General features: G+C 49.6%; 1 long non-coding RNA gene across 1 annotated transcript; it reads left to right on the top strand.

The window, feature by feature from the left end:
* The first annotated feature begins 546 nt into the window (after positions 1-546).
* LOC110343000 lies at positions 547-9,761 on the top strand. Its single transcript, XR_002385193.2, has 2 exons — positions 547-816; positions 8,221-9,761. It is a non-coding gene; the product is annotated as an uncharacterized LOC110343000 (long non-coding RNA).
* Positions 9,762-11,050: the final 1,289 nt, after the last annotated feature.

The raw sequence follows: 11,050 nt of genomic DNA on the forward strand, positions 1-11,050 counted from the left end.
TTAGATGATCTGGGGTGTCTGACCTGACCTCTGAGAGCCCCAGTTTCCTCATGCTAATAGAGAATGGTAGCCCTGTTTGCAGCAGCCCCCCAAACTGTGTGAGGTTGTAGGTTCTAGAATGAGGTCTCTGCTACAGTTTGGGTTTTCAGTGCCCCCACAAAGATACTGAATTGCTCACCTGCCTGTGCCATTCCTGAGGATTAGTGGAGTCTTAAGAGGTATGGAAAGAAACGAGATCATTGGGACATGCTCTTAAAGAGGCTACATAGGAGGGGGGGGGCAGACTCCACTGTTTTTCTCTTTTGGCTTCCAGACATGAAGTGATAGCTCCTTTCACCATACGCGCCCAGCCTGATATTCTGCAAAAGCACTGGGCAAGGTGATCAGGGACTTAAACCTCCACCACCAGAATCTATCACCTGCTACCTTTTAAGTTGATTAACACAACCTTCCTATTCAAATTCTGCCTCTGCCACGCCAGCAGCCCCACCTTGGGTACTTTCTTTGGCCTTTAGGAGCCTGTTTTCATCTCCGGGACAGGAAGCTAGTGATAGCCTCCTAGTTACAAGACCAGGATGAAGACCCAGTGAAGAGGTCCAGGTGTCACTAACAGCTCTTCACTGGGCATCTGCTCAGGACCCACAAGGAGATACAAAGGCTTGGGAGCTGTTCCAGCTGCTCCTGTGTACTCCTTCTCAGGGGGTCATCGGTCTCCATGATCCACACAGAGAGAGCCATGCTGTGATTCCATTGTCTCCCTGGATCTCAGACATCAGAGTCCTAACTTTCAAGGTCACATGTTGAATGAATTTGGAGGTAAGGCCATGAGGGTGTGATTCAAGTCAGGGGGTGGGAGACCTGTGATGACATGGGCAGCTTGATCAGAGAGAAGAAGCTGGGCTAGTGTGCTCGAACCACACCCTTGTTAAGATGCAGCAAGAAGCCTCATCCGATGCCCGAGCCCTGGAGTTTCTAGTCTCCAAATCGACTTGTTTTCTCCAAAGATTACTCAGTCTTGGATATTTCATTGGCAACAGAAAAAGAGCTAAAGCAGATATTCCTACGTTGGCTTGAAAATAGCTCTTTCCAAAATGGGTAATTTCCATTGACAGTAGCTAAGGCAACTGTCCCACAGGATGAGGCTATCTGCCAGCATTGTCCTAAAGGCTGGAGAAAGGGCTGACTCACTAATGAGTATAAATGCCACCCAGTAGGACTTTACCACCTCATTCCAAGGCAACTGCAGGCCTCCATTTCCTCACAGAGGGACTGCATGAACTGAGTCAGGGGGTCAGCTGTAGACAGGCACCCCTGGGAAATGGACGAAGGCTGGTGTTAAAAGGAAGTGGGAGGGTCTTGCTTGGATGGTTCTGAGAGTCTCTGACAGCCTCTCAGTGGCCACTCTGCCTTGCTGTGATGGCAGAAGCAGCTGGCATTGCCATGGTAACCAGGCATCATCAACTTCCAACTCACCTCTGAATTTCCTATAGCAACAAGAGTCCCTGATAACACACATCTGGAAAGCAAGAGGCATGAATAGGAAATTATGCCAGGGATCTGCAGAGAGCTAGAGAGGAGGGACCTTCTCATTTCCTACATCCATGGGGGCGGGGAGCACATGCTAATTAACATTCAGGCCCAAGAGAAAGAAACAGTATGAAGACCTGAGGACAGGGATGCTGTTTCCATGACATACAGACACCATCAGAACTACAAATCGGTCTCTGGTTAGACACTAGAACCAGGAGCTGAGAGGATAAAGTTCTGCTGGTGGCCAGCTGTCCCACATATCACAGTCAGTTACAGCACCCTTGGTTTCTGACCACCAGAACCATTGGCACTCCCTGAACTGTGACAACCAGAAATGTGATACCAGAAGACAAACCTATATCCATTTGAGAACCACTGTGTCAGGCTGGGATGAAGAATTAGGATGTGTGTGTGTGTGTGTGTGTGTGTGTGTGTGTGTGTGTGTGTGTGTGTGTGAGTGATTGGCTTGTTGGATGAAAAAAGCAGAGGTAAACTTAAACCACCGGACCATCAGATTAGGTACAGGAATATTAACTAACTGTCTTTGTGACTTATTGTTGCTTCTCTGTCCCATCAATCCTGTTCTGGTCTGTGAGGGTCGAGAGAGATTCTGCCTTCTTACGGTTAGTATTGATTCCATAACTACCCAGAGAGGATGCCAATCTGCTCAGCGTGGTGTTTATTCTCAGTGAGAGGGAGACAGGATTCCCAGACTGTAGAAGCAGGAGGAGCGGTGGGGGTTCTGGGGGAAGCTGAAGTTGTTGTTACCCGCCCCCCAGTGCAGCAGGATGCCCAGGACTCCAGGAAGAGGATTGTATGGGAGGAGCAGTGGGCTCACCTTCCTCTGATAGAGCAAGTGCAACCCGTGAGATGGAGCCAACAGTGAGCATGAACGTCTGAAGGACACAGAATCCAGATGGGCTCCTTGCTAAAGAGTGTGCTTAAGAATGCCAGGAGTTGTATGCACACTGTGTTCTCCTTAGCACGAGGAAGTGAGCTGTGCAGTTAATAGGGGTGATAGTTGATGTCATGTGTCAGTTGGGGAGGCGTTTAGAGGATGGGATTAACATTTAAATGGACAAACATTGAGAAAAGCGGCTTGCCCTCCATAATGTGGGTAGGCCTAATGCAGCGGTTGAAGGTGCCAGGTGTGGTAGTGCGTGCCTTTAATTCCAGCGCTTGGGAGGCAGATCTTTTGCAAGTTTCTGCCAACCTGGTCTATATGGCAAGTTCAAGGACAAAAAAGGCTACATAGACTCTAACAGTTGCAGAAGGCCCAGTAGAACAAATGATCAGTCCCTGAGCAGGAAGAATTGCATAGACTTCTGTGTGGTCAGCTGTCCTGGGTCTGCAGCTGCTGGGACTTTCTGCAGAATCCAAACTCCCCAACCTCCATCATCATGAGTCTCTCTCTCTCTCTCTCTCTCTCTCTCTCTCTCTCTCTCTCTCTCTCTCTCTGCAGCTGTGTTCAGGGCTCACAAGGATGAGGATACCACAGATTTTAACTTGCTACTTCTTTTTTTTAAGAAGCAACAAATTTGAAAGAGAACAGGGTGCATGGGAGGAAAGGGAAGGGAGAAATGTAATTAAATTATAACCTCAAATTTTTAAAATATATTTTATTTTAATTTGTGTGCATTGGTGTTTTGCCTTCATGTGAGGGTGTCAGGTCCCCCTGGAACTGGAGTTACAGACATCTGTAAGCCACAATGTGGGTTTGGGAATTGAACCCAGGTCCTCTGGAAGAGGGGTCTGTGCTCTTAACTGCTGAGCCATCTCTACAGCCCCTAATTTGCTACTTCTTGACTAAGCAGGGCATACATGAATTTGATGGAAACAATAATAATAAAAAAGATGACAGAAAGCAAAGAAGGAGGAAACTCTGACAGCACAAGGCGAGATCTCGGAGTCATCCACAGGGAACGCTGGATTGCTGCCCAGAGATGACCGGTTTAAATCAGATCTGGGCTGAGGTGTGGCATCGCCAGGCTGGGTTCCAGTTGGCTTGAGTGGGTGAGTGAGGTGGAGCATGAAGGTCTGACTTGCAGAGCAGCAATAAACAGGACCATTGGGAACCGGGTCGGCTGAGGGGATGGGCAGGAGGAGGAAGCCAGTCTGTCAGCTAAACAGTTAGGCGGGACCCCAGGGACAGAGAGGACCAGAAGGTTCCAGCGAACAGGGATGCATTCTTAATAGGAGCTGCTTGGATGTGCGTCAGTCCCTTGGTACTCACAGAGGACTGACTTCTGGAACACCAAATAGCCGACAGCCCAGGGTATAAAATGGCTGCATTTGCACATTGGGTGACAAAATCCTTCTATGTGGGTCTTTTCATTCCTAACACGTGTATGCAGTGTATAAATGGTTTTATAGCTCATGCTTTAGAAACTGATGCCCAGGAAAAGTCTGGCCATGTTTTCTATTTTAAATCTGTGATTGATTAACTCTGTAGAGGTGGAAGCTGGAAATATAAGGGCTGTCCTCAGCCTGTCAGCAGCTCGATAGGATGAATAAATCGGGTACTGTTACCCCTAATTTTGCAAATGAGGAAACTGAGGAACAGCAGGCTTCACTGCTGTTTGTTCTGCCCCGTGGTGTCTTGACACTAGATTTTGGGCTCCTGAAGGGCGGCATTGAAAGCCCAGCACTGTGCCTGCTAGGGCTGTAGCAAGTGCTGTTCAGAGAATGCCAAGTATGGCATGGGCTTCAGGGTTCCCTTCTGTTCACATCAGGGACTCTGGGTTCCAACAGTCTTGGGCACTATCAGAGTCAGTAGTCGGGGCAGATCACAGATCCTGGGAAGATGCGGAGGTCTGCCTCCTGAATTTAGAACAACTTTGGGCAAACTACTGAACTTGCCACTGCTCAGCAGCCTCAACAAAAAGCAGGTAACAGAGGGACCACAACCCAGGTGTGGGCAGGTTGATGTCGGACTTGACCCCACCCCCCTGTTGAATGGGGAACAGTGTGAGTCCCGGCACTTTTCATTTCAAGCATGAACCAGGCTGCAGCTGTGGTAGGAGAGAAGCATGCATTTGGTCTCCCTCTCCAGTTCCTGGCAGGTGGCTTGCAAATTCTTCAACCGCTGAGTGGCCAGTGAGATATGAGCAGCCATTGCTTTCTGGCATAGAGGCTTCTAAGAACGCCAGGGCATGGCCAGCACTCTCAGTCTACTTACTAATGGTGCCTTTGGGGTGATGAACAAGCTGGATGCTTGGGCTGTCCTAACAGCTTCAAAACGAGGCCGATCACCAGAAAGGCCAACGAGGCATGTCTACTGTGTTGGAATGGTTAGCCTGGCCTCCTTTCCTCTGGGGAAACTAGACTGAGCTAATTACCATTCTTTGGAGGTATAATCAATCTTGCCTATAAATGAGCCCAAGCCCACAGAGGTGCTGGGAGGTGGTAGACTGAGAGGATGTAGAGGTTTTGCCCCCCCCCCCGTCCTGCCCCGTGCATGCATTTTTCCTTCTAGTTGAGAGAGACTAAATGACAGATCTGCTGACACAGTTAACAAGTGAACACCAGGGTTCCGCACAGGTTGTCTGGCTCTAGGATATGGGCAGTAAGTCTCCTGACAGGAGTGTAAAACCCTTTATCCCCCCTCCCCTGCCCCCTTATCTGGGCATGAAGTACTCATCTAATGAGTTAAATTCTTGTCCATGTTCTCTCCTGTGCTGAAAGGTTTTTGTACCCCAATATTAAGTCTCTCCACCGATGTGATAAATCAGATCAGGCCAAATTAAAGTCTGGGATTTAATCTGAGCAAAGGATTCCTGGGTGGTCCCAGAGGAAGAGGAGAAACCACAAGGGAGAACCACAGGCAGGTCGGGACCAAGCCTCAAATAGCCTGTCTGCAAGGTCCGGAGCATCCCAGGGGGTAGGAGCGGCCAATGGTGGGCTTTCTCAGGATCTGAGTCTGGAATGGGAGGAGTGGGGCTGGGTGGAGCTTCCCAACACGTGCCATCTGCCATTGGGCAAACCTCGATGCCACAGCTGGTGCTGGCCAGTGAGAAATACCTGATGCTTGGGGAGGAATTCCTGGGTACCTAACCTGACTGTATTCCTGTAGCCCAGGAAGATTCCTTTTCACCAAGAGTTCCTGAGACCCAGGACGTCTGGCCTGAGGTCCCATCTCCAGTTAGTAATGGTGCCAGTCTTGGGCACTTGAGTGTCTTCAAGGTTCTGGGTTGCCAAAGTAGTACAGGTTTCTTCTGGCCACCTTTAACAGGCTTGGGTTCTGCTTCTCTCTCTCCTCTCAACACTTCCGGGCCACTGTAGCTCTCCCTCCCCTGTGAACTGGCATTGACAGCCTTGTGTGACACCAGAGATGAGGACATAAGTTCAGAGGCTCTAAGGAGCACACTGTCCCTAAGGGCTTCAAAGGACCAGTCGAAGGTTTCACCCTACTCACCTTCGTCTCTGGGACCCACCTTGAGGAGTCAGTAGCTCCTGTAGCCATGAACTCTGCCAGGAAGGGCTTCTTCATCCAGTGTCAGCCAAAGGCAGGCTGCTTCCTGGTTTCCTAGGAACCTTCCAGCTTCCTACTGCCTAGCTTGCCTCCCTCTGTGGGGAAACAGGAGCCTCTCCTAAGCCGAACTGATTAGCATCATCCTAGAGACATCCCAGTTGCTAAGGCTGGTTTCATTTAGTGACCTGCCAGAGGACTGGTGAGAGAAATTGGTTAGGATGCCAAGCCCAGGGCCAGGCCCAACTGTCTGAACATCTGCCCCTTCCCCTTCCCTCCTCTCCCTGTTCCTTCCCTCCCACCTTTCTCCTTCTCTTCTCCAAACTTCTAGTCCTTCCTCTTTACAACAAAGGGAGAGGTTCTGGGCTTGAGCTCCCTACACAGGTCATGCTGCTCAAGGGGAAGGGAGCCCGAGGCTCCCACAGAAGCAGCCCTGGCTCCTGTCCTGACACTGGAAACTGAAAACACATTTCCCATCTGGGACTCGGGCACCGTCTCTCCACTAACTAACAGGGAAGATACCACACCTGCTTGTTTTGGTGGTAGCGAACGCCTTTAATCCCAGCACTCGGGAGGCAGAGGCAGGCAGATCTCTGTGAGTCCGAGGCCAGCCTGGTTCCAGGACAGGCTCCAAAGCTATATAGAGAAACCCTCTCTCAAAAAACAAAAATCAAAAAAATATAAATTTTAAATCAGGATATCTAACTTATGATTACATAAATATGACCGCTTTAAAGAAGGCTAAAATGTTGTTTTTACACTTATATTAAGTGGTTCAATTTAAGAAAAAAATGTATGAAAGATGTCAAGAGGCCTAGAGCACCTAACACAAGTCCTGGGATTTAGGATACATTAACTCCAAAAGATAAAGCATGTTGCAGAGCTGAAGGCAGGCCACCTGGTGAAGCAAGCCACAGCACCAGGTGACCCAAGGAAGGAGGTCATGCTGACAACAGCTGCTGTGTGCACGTGTGTGCACATGTGTATGAGCAGCTGAGAGTGTATCTCACGTGTGCATGTGTGTCTTAACCCCAGAGGACTAAGCAAACAGGCTCTGGGCCTTAGCACATGTTGTGCCTAGCTGACCGGCTGCCAGAGGCCCTAGGCCTTCTGTCCCTGCCAGCTAGCTGGCAGTGTGGAGGTAGGTAGGCTGTGGAGGAGATAAGAGAGGCCAGTGGAGCACCTCAGCCCCTGTACCCATCTAAGAGGTGCTGAGAGCCGTGGAGGCCAAGGGCAACAAGTGGAAAACGTATTTGCAGTTTGCAGCTGCATCTGCTGGGGCAATAGAGCGGTCACTGCACTCACCCACTTCCAGACACACAGCCACACGTGTGTGTTTTCACATAGACACAGAGTACTGCCCTGCAAGAGAGCCTCAGGGGTAAGCAGTTAGCCAGGGGCAGTTCTTAGGTGGAAGGCAGCCTCGGGACAGGAGAGCAAAGAAAGTACCAACAAAGGACAGGTGACTTACTGGGACCACCAAGCCACACCTACTAAAATACAAAGTGCATGTATCTTTGGACAAAGTAACCCTTGAAGGGGTAGCTAGTCTACATAATGCACTAAATTGCAACACTATTCCTTGTGGCAAAGGCTTGGAAAACAGCCTTCCATGACCACCAATGCCTAGCAAACAGTGAAATAAATTGTGAATTACCCACACAGTGGAATAGTATGCAGCTGATAGAAAAGTGCACTGTATAGTCACCGGAGCGTTTAAGTTAACAACGAAAGGATACAAAATAACATCAATAAAAGAATCCTACTTTTGATAACCACCCTCCAGCCCTATCTTTTGAGTGTGTATGAATATGAGAATTAAATATAGAATGACTAGGAGAGGAGAGGATCATTCTTCATACATGCAGGGCTCCCAGTGGTTCATCATAGCTCTTTCTCTGACATTAGAATGCCGTGAAAATGGCACACATTTATCAGGCCTCATACTTGGAATTTTGAGTCAGAATTTTCCATGTGAATTCTCTCATTGAGGCTGGTAGCAGAAGCGTCCAATCAACCATAGAGTCATGAGGGGAAATTGTCCACACAATGCCTGCGGGGCTGAGCTATGTTCCTGTTGGGTCAGGAGGATTGCCACATGAGGACCTTGTCAGGTTCCTACTGGGTCATAAAGAGCATGGTGCGAGTGTGTGTACATCCGCAGACCTAATCATTGTCTCCCCTGGGCTATGAAAATAAATGACTGTGTTCATTTCTGCAAGGGTATTCAATAAGGAACGAGGCTAAAAGAAAGGGAAGCACGCAGTCCTGAGCAGCGCTCCAAAGCTACGCTTTTACGATTCAGTGGAGACTCACTCATTTGTGGATCTGCTCAGAAGTCTCATTGTCTGCTATGGGGCCGGCACACTTCCCCGGTGCAATCAGCATAGCAGAGAACAGCAATTGGAGAAGGTGCCAGCCCAGACCTGGATACCCTGAGGGCTCAGTCCACGGAAGACCCCACAGTGTCCTTCAAGGTGCCCCCCAGGGACAGACGAATCACCAGGAAGCACCCACAGAGCAACAAGATCAGAACTCAGGATGGCACGGGGGAGACTTTGTACAGCTTGGGGCGCTGTTCCAGAAGAATGGGAACTTTTCTCGCCCTGACCTTGCCCAAGACTGCAGTGAGCCTGGGCCCAGTCCTGGAGGGTCTGAGCAGGGTGTCCTGGCAGGTCCCAGTGAACTCCTGGTAGGAATGGGAATCCAAAGGCACACAGAAGTGCCCCGGGATGTACAGATAGGTGCATGCCTCCCTCAACAATGGGAAATCTTGGTGGAGTGATCCCCTGGCATTTTCTAAGTCCTCAACCATGCATGCACCCCAAACATATCCCCTCCAGGAGCTCCTGTAATCTGGCCCCAAGAGACAAATGCAAGTGTGTGCACAACAGACTATTTCCAAAACATAAGCATGAATAGCCCAGATGTCTACAGAGTACAATGTGTAAGATAGCCAGACTGTTCCTCCAATAGAGCACAGTGCAGCAGGGAAACAAGGTCAAGGCTGGTAGCATACACAGACAGACGGGGTGATGGTGGAGGGAGGTACAGTCATCAGCATCCTAAGTTCATTCTTCCCTCTTCCCTCTTCCTCCTTTCCCTGTGGGATTTTAGAATCAAAGCAAAAGACTGTTCCGTAATATCTTATATTTTTTCAAAGTGAAAGTCACCCACACTGGAGAGAGGACTGAGGGAATGCTGTGGGCCATAGCAAAGGCAGCTACAGCTCCACATAGCTAGTGGGAGCAGAGGGAGGCACAGGCCGGATGTTTCTTTATTTGCAGAGTGGACAGAGCAACAGCTTGAAAGAAATCAGAGCTAGTCACGGCAATACACAATCAGATTCCCTGTCTGAGTTCTACGGATTTTTTTAAATTGGAAAACAGCCACCCTGAACTGTCTGTCTTCCCTCCGTAGCACCTGGAGCTGGCTGTAGCCCTGTGCTCTGCCTGTGGCTCTGGGCCCTCTGCTTGGCCACAGCTCGAACCCCTCTTTACTGTGTCCCCTGCACTGCAGCCTGTTCACCTTGTGGTTTTGCACACACTGGAGCCGTTCCCTCGCCTGTATGACCTGCCCTGTCCTGGGAGCATACAGTCTGATTCTGCCTCTAGAGAGTTAGGACACATGCATGGGCAGGTCCTTCCTTCCGTGTTACCTAGAGCTGAGTAACCATGCTCCATTACACTCAGAATCCTCTCAGCAGATATTTTCTCTCTAAAATTTCCCTGCATGCATTTAGAAACAGAAATCTGTGCCTGCAGCTGTAGCTGGGTCCTCTCTTTTCTGTAGCACTTACCATTGGTTGCCTCTTTGCCCCTTGAATCAGACATGCTTACCCTAGCCCAAGCCTAAGCCCCTGATCTGGCTGTCCCCTTCTCCGATGCTCCTACAGGCTTGAGTGGTTGTCCTTTCTTTTTGTATCTGGGAGACAATAAGCACTAACTGAGTTATTGGTGGGAGGAGAGGGCAGAGTTCCCCATCTGCTGTTAAGTCCAAGATCTGTCCCCGTCAGAGGAATCACAGCTCTGGGGGCTATGGAGCCATGAGGATGCCTGCTTTGTTTCCACTTCGTTTCTCTACCAGGGAAAGAACCCCACCCTCACCCAAGACTGGGTGTGGGGTCCACTCCTACCTCCCCCTCCACACTCTGAGTGACCAGTGGGCAGAGCTATTCCCCGTGGGTAGGGACACTACCAGTAGACAGAGGTGTTCTCCAGTCTTTAGACAATGCAGTACCTGATTCCTGGCGGGTGCCACATAACCATAACCTGTGGAGACAGTCCTAGGCTTCCATCCATTACTACCAGCTATAACCCCTTCCTTCCATCATGGAAGTAGGTCTCCCAACACTTAGAACAGGACCCTCTTACACAAAACCTTTTGAGTTATATCATTGATTGTCGCACCTGCTGTGTGGCCTGCATCTGAGAATGTAGCGAGGTGGTCGGGATAGATGACACAGAGACCGGTCGGTTGCTTTAAGAAAACTTTATGCTTCCCAAGTCAGCTTAGGAGGAGACCCCAGTCCGCTTAGGAGAGCTCTCAGGAGAAGTCTCTGGCGAAATCTCTGGAGAAGTCTCTCCAAGAAAAAGGAGCTTCCCTTTTTTAAGGACTTTTGCCATCCATTTACATACCATTCTTTCCACTTCTCACCCTCCTGGCTGGTGGTTTAATCTCCGGCCCCAGAATCGGGGAGACACCACAGGGGGCAGGGACAGGAAGAGGCATCTAGCCGTAGGAGGTGTGAAAGGCATGGTATTTCAGTGAGCCAGCCCTTATCTGAGCCCTATCAAGCTTTAAAGCACTGAATTGTTTTCAGTAAACATTACATAGATGCCTGCTCCCAGGCCGAAGGGGAAGTGGGTTTCTGCTCAAGGTCTGGTGTCCCCACAATTCACCCCTTTTTATTTTTAAATGAGGCACTCCTGTCTTAGGTCAAGTAGGGTCACCATCCCTGGCCCGTCTTTGGGGGACCTTGAACCCCTGTTAGGTGGGAGTGGGTCTTCCCCACAAGTTGCCCGTCATAAGAGCACCCCAACTTTAAAATCA

Source organism: Mesocricetus auratus, unplaced genomic scaffold (assembly GCF_017639785.1).
Source record: "Mesocricetus auratus isolate SY011 unplaced genomic scaffold, BCM_Maur_2.0 Super-Scaffold_100007, whole genome shotgun sequence".
NCBI lineage: Eukaryota > Metazoa > Chordata > Mammalia > Rodentia > Cricetidae > Mesocricetus > Mesocricetus auratus.